Source organism: Hyperolius riggenbachi, chromosome 6 (assembly GCF_040937935.1).
Source record: "Hyperolius riggenbachi isolate aHypRig1 chromosome 6, aHypRig1.pri, whole genome shotgun sequence".
Taxonomy (NCBI): Eukaryota; Metazoa; Chordata; class Amphibia; order Anura; family Hyperoliidae; genus Hyperolius; species Hyperolius riggenbachi.
This window is the reverse complement of record NC_090651.1, coordinates 56,115,352-56,121,351: the sequence shown is the minus strand read 5'-3', so window position 1 is coordinate 56,121,351 and position 6,000 is coordinate 56,115,352. Positions and strand designations below refer to the sequence as shown.

Genomic DNA, 6,000 nt, shown 5'->3' with positions numbered 1-6,000 from the left:
GGAGTCCAGATCCGATCCGGCTCCGATACGTACGGAACGGACGCGTGTGAACGTCCGCATAGACTTTACATTGCTATGCGGAACGTACGTTCCGTTTGTACAGTATGCGGTCCGGATCAGATCCGGAAAATCCGGATAGTGAACGCTAATGTGAACCGGGCCTTAGGCATACTGTATTTGATCCATCCATTTAGAAAGCAGAGTTGTCAGACTTGAGCAGGTTAATGCTGGTATATTATTCCACCCCCTGTAGGCCGTATCCCTCGCTGCCATAGCAACACAAACAATGGAGACTGTAACAGGCACAACAGTAGTTTAAAAAGAATTCTACCGCAAGTAAATGATAAAACACTTCATGACCTCATCACGATTTACAAGAATTCCTTTAGCACTAAATATTATAAATTCAAATAAAAACATTTTTTTTTGTAACTATCTCAAGGATCCCTGTATCTGCCAAGCTTTTTCAAGGTTGACTATTAAACCTCAGAAGAAAATAGCAACTTTAAAGAGTTCTTCATTTTATGCTTATTGCATTTGTTTTTATATTTATTTTTTCTCTGATGTGAACAAGCAGAACAAAGGATTAATTACTCGAGGTAAGTATGAGATATTTTAGCTGCTTTTGGATGTTTAGAATTATTGGTGTATGTAGCATTAGATGACAGTTTCCTTTAGCTCTGTTAATTATTTTCTTAATATTAATTTTGTACAGAGGACTGTTGTTTTCCAACTTCTGATATCAAGTTTGTTGTATGTGATATGGGCAATAAAATGTTGTTTTTTGTTTGTTTTAATTAAAAATAGTGTAAGGCTAAGTTCACAGTAGGATGTAGCATTGAGGTGCAAGGTTAAGGGCGCACAACGCAATTATAACGCAACTCTAAGTCACACAATGCAGACTGTGGTGGCACACGTTAGGTCGTATTGCGTTATGGTGCACGCGCTACTGAAAACTCAGAAGAAATGGATGACTATTGATTATCTTATTTACTCTGCACCTGCAACAGACATTAGTGCGCATGTGCAAACATTGTAACATCTGCAATAGATAGTGCATGCACTATTTTGGCCTAACGCAGCAGATTACACCTCAACGCAACGTGTGCATTGTAAACAGCACATATATTTTTCATTGCAGTGCGCTATTCTGCGTTATAAGTGATAACGTACAACTATAACATCCCACTGTGAACTTGGCTTAATAATGTGCCACAGGTGATTTTCCATGTACGTTTATCATATAAAAAGTAGAATATAGGGATGAGGGAGCGAAATTGTCAAATTCAGACCTGCAGCCAATTGGCCCCAATCTCGTTTAGTGATATTTTGTGAATTTACTGCCAGAATTAGCATTTTACATTTCCAAGTCATTGGCGCTGAGCTGCTGATCTCGGTGGTTTATGGCAAAGCTCCCACACATGCTTTCATCACCAAGGGGTGTATTCACTAATGCGCTAAACGGAATAGCGCGCATAAAGTCTTACAGCACGATGAGTAGAGAAGAATGGAATTGTGGACTTTACGCACGGTATTTTGGTTACCGCAGTATAGTGAATGTCCCCCAAACTTTGCTAGCGAAGTTAGGGAGAATAGGAGGGACAAGTCATTTTTTCTAAAAAAAAACATTTTTAAACATGGTTAAAGGAAACCAGAGATAAACAATATTAAAAGTGTTATACATACCTGGGGCTTCCTCCATCCCCATCTGCACGGATCGCTCCCACACCACCGTCCTCAGTCTTCTCCATCTTCTGCACCGGGTCCCGTAACTTCGACCAGCGGCGGCCAGTCTGCGCAGGCGTAGTGCACTGCTCTCGCTCACACTTGCCGCGACTGTCTGAACTTCCCGAACCTGGTGCAGAAGACTGAGGAGTGCGGCATGGGAGCGATCCGTGCAGATGGGGCTGGAGGAAGCCCCAGGTATGTATAACTCTTTTAATGTTGTTCTTCTCTGGTATTCTTTGAATGACAGATTGCGGCGTTATACCTAATAGTAATGTGCTTTATACACTTTATTACATTTTAACAAAATGGACAGTGTGGAGTCTGCCCTTCTAAGCCTCTTCATCCCATTGTCACTCATGCAGGCTGGCAGAGATGTAATATGAGCCTGGTGCCCCCCCTTCTCCCGCAAAACTCCACTAGCTGGGCCCCCGGGCACTTCAACACCCCCAAGATCGCAGTGTGTTCAGCATTGGGATGCTAACGGGGCCCCTACATAATCAGGGCCGAGGCAGAGGCAAGAGAGGCTCCAGCCTCAGGGCACAGTGTAGGAGGGGCGCACAACTTGCTCAGCTATCATTCCCCTATTGTGTTTGAAGCAGAGAGAAATAAGAAAAGGGGATACATGGCAGTAACTGCAAGCCAGATAACTAGAGATTAAGGTGTTGGGGGCCCTGGGGCACCTCTTAGTCTAATAGCAATCAGTGTGTGACGGCTGGGGTGGGGGGGATGGGGGGGCGCACTTTGGTGTCTCAGCCTTGGGTGCTGGAGGACCTTGTCCCGGCTCTGCGTACATTGTACCAGTGACGCAAGTAGCCTCTCTGCAGCTTGTGTCACATGTCCAGCACAGATGGGTATTGTGTGATTCTGCTCTCCATATTGGTATAAATCTGGGCCCCGGAGCCCCTCACCCTCTACCCCCCCTACACAGCGATGGTAGGGTTTCCTGGGTTATTTTTACGCCCATACAGAGATTGGAAACCATGGGAGTCGGCACCCTGAGCTACACCAGCCCACATAGTCCATATGGGGAGCTGTGTAATAGAGGTGCAGAGAAGCATGGGCTCTCCCTCAAAGCCCTAGTCTATGTAAAGGAGGAGAGGCATATAGTCATCTCAGAGTCAGGGATTACTAGGTTACTACTGTGCATTTTTTTTTTTTTGAAAGGTGGCACCATAATGCTAAAAAAAAGCAAATGTGAATGTGATATTTTCTATCGCAAACTAATTGCAATGCATTTTTAAAAACAAACACAAAGACACATAGGGGCTTGATTCACTAAGCCTACAAATCACTCTGTAACAGCGTGAGGTAAATCTTCTTACACTCTTGGTGGCACTTCCTGATAGCGCAGGCACTCTACACACACTATTTTTTAGACATTTTTGAAATAGAACGGTAGAAGGGCCCAGATGAGGGGGAATTAGGCTAAACTCTCTAAATACATACAGGCAGAGCTGGGACAAGGTCCTCCACCACCCAAGGCTGAGACACCAAAGTGCGCCCCTCCATCCCTCCACCCCAGCCATCACACACTGATTGCTATTAGACTAAGAGAGCCACAGGGCCCACAACCTCCCCAACACCTTCATATCTAGTTATCTGGCGTGCAGTCACTGCTATGTATCCCCTTTTCTTATTTCTTTCTGCTTCAAACACAATTAGGAATGACAGCTGAATGAATTGTGCGCCCCCTCCTACACTGCGCCCTGAGGCTGGAGCCTCTCCAGCCTATGCCTCGGCCCGGCCCTGCATACAGGGTGAATTTATCTATGTTTTCCTTCTGTCCTGTGCAAGAGTTTAGGTCCACTTTAATTGTACACCACCTAATAACTATGGACTGATCCTTTAATTCAAACATTCAGCCAAAAGCGCCAGTGTGACATCAGCCTGGCAGAACAATGAACAGGAAATGGCGGAGGGTGCGGGAATCCTTCGTGCATTATTGCGGCCTGGACGAGCTCGCCATTTATTTTCTTGTCTCGGGGATGATTATAAAGATGCAGCCACACTAATTTGTTTTATGAAAATGGTTCTTTATTTATTCCTGATTGTTTCGGGCTGTTCGGCGGAGTGGAATCTGCCTCTAGTTTAAGTCTTGTAATCCAGAATGTTCCCATATGTGAGGGGCAGCCGGGCATGATAAGTGACTAATACAATTTACAAAACAAGCATGAAGGTATCTGATGTTCCACAGCCCCCCCCCCCCCCCCCCCAATACTGTAAGAGGCTGTCTGAGCTCCCAGAGGCCTCCGTGCTCTTTCCAAGCCCAAATCCTGGCAAACAGGAAAGACCACTGTTAACTCCAGTTATGATTTCAATCGATGATTAAATGAATGCTATAGTCAATTTGTATTGTATGTTTATAGTTAGCATTTGCATTTGTTGTGTAGGAGTACAGTTTCACACGGTATACATTTAGATTCTAATTTCTTTATGTTTGCTGCTGCCTCTCCAGCCCTTGTTTCGTATCACAAAGATTGCAATTTATAGCTCTTCTAGGGTTGCCAACTTAAGGTGCCCATACGTCAGAAAATGTATGTGCTGATCGATTAAAAGACATCTCTCTGATTGGAGAGAGATCTGCTGCCTGCCCATACACCACAAGCCAATTCCCGATCAATTTCAGCATGAAATCACTTGGGAATCATCTTTGTGATGCCGCATTGGCTGCCTCCAGGGCCAGATTTACCATAAGGCACTGTAGGCATGTGCCTATAGGAGCCTGATGATAGAAAGGCGACTGATTCTGCTCCTCGAGTGCCTCCCTCCCTCTTTCCCTATGCTACTTAATACTGAGTGTACCTCTGGCTACCTAATACTAAGGGGCACCAGTAGCTACCTATGACGGGCAAGGAAGAACAGTAAGGGAGACGTGACAGCTGGGCCAGCCAGCACACTTGCATTGCGGTTCTGCAGGGGCTTGCAGGTTCATGGAGGGTGAAGTCTAAGGTGCCAGGAGATCTGTGCCTATAGGCTCCTGTGATGTAAATCCAGGCCTGGCTGCCTCACCACCACCCCAATGTAAAATGGTCCAGCCCAGTGTAATACATTTATTATACATTTATACTATATTTCAATATTATAATAGATGGATTAGTGCCTGAGGTTTGTTTTTATCCTGAAGTTTTTTCATATGGAGTGCAAACGTATACAATAGAGTATTGTTAATATTTTTTGAAACAGTGAATGGTGCTTAATGGGCAATTCCCTTTTCTTTTTTTCTGCTACACTTTACCTGTCTGTCGCTGGTTCTAGGCTCTGTCTGCATACACGCAGGGCCGGATTTGTACTTCTTACCGCCCAAGGCCGACTATTACCAGCCGCCCCAACCGAAACCGTATCCTACCACCTCTCTCCACACAAACCCAAAAAACTTTGGGCCGATGATGTCCACTATTGCGGCTAATGCCGAGGTCTCCATGGCAACGTGAAGTGAATCAATCACGTCACATGGGTAAACTGGTCAATCAAGCGATCTACAGGTGATGGACGTGGTGGGAGCCGTCCACCACACACACACATAGTCAAAAGTGGCTCACAATTGGACATTGGGTGGGGTCAGCAACACGTAAAAGTGAGTCCTGTACCCACTGCTGTCTCCAGGGTAACAGCACTGGCCATCAATAATTAAGAAATGGGTACTGTGAGAGGCTGCCTTCTGTATTCTGTACTATTTGCTGGTGCTGCCCCTGGTCCTTTCATCCCCCACACCAAGTGCGTGGGACCCGGCCTTCTGTAACTGCCTGCAGCTGCTAGTCATTGGACAAGGTCTGGCTTTTTGCTAGTCACACACTGTTCACAAACGTTTGGTTAACGGACTGCAGCTGCCTGTAGCACAGCACAGGCAAATGCCAGCTGGTACTAATAGTGCAGTTATCCTGATCACTTTCATTTGTTTGGACACTTGCAAATAATGCCCTGCAAATAATGCCCACTGTCTGCAGGCCGCCCCTTGTTTATCTGGTGCCCTAGGCCATGGCCTATGTGGCCTTGCCAGAAATCCGGCCATGCATACACGTGCCCCACTTGATTACTGGTGTATATGTGGGCGCATGTCTGATGTTACACGCCCATGTTACGCCAGCAACCACGTGGGGCGCATTTATGCAGACGGAGCCCAGAGCCAGTGACTGACAGGTAAAGTATACTGCACTGGGTACCGGGGGAACATTTTACATTAGGGGGACAGCGCCATGGTTCTGTCGCTTTCATCGCTTGTCCTGATATCGCACGCCGATATCGCCACGCACCCCGATCAAGTAAGTTGGCCTT

At 46.0% G+C, this 6,000-nt stretch overlaps 1 protein-coding gene across 3 annotated transcripts in view; it reads left to right on the top strand.

Moving 5' to 3' along the window:
- The first annotated feature begins 300 nt into the window (after positions 1–300).
- The window catches only part of UBE2U (ubiquitin conjugating enzyme E2 U), an 85,806-nt gene continuing 80,106 nt past the window's right edge, over positions 301–6,000 (top strand). For all 3 annotated transcript variants that reach the window (XR_011021951.1, XM_068239312.1, XM_068239310.1), the window contains exon 1: positions 301–599. The gene's annotated coding sequence lies outside the window, so the exon portion shown is untranslated. The remainder of the gene's footprint in view (positions 600–6,000) is intronic.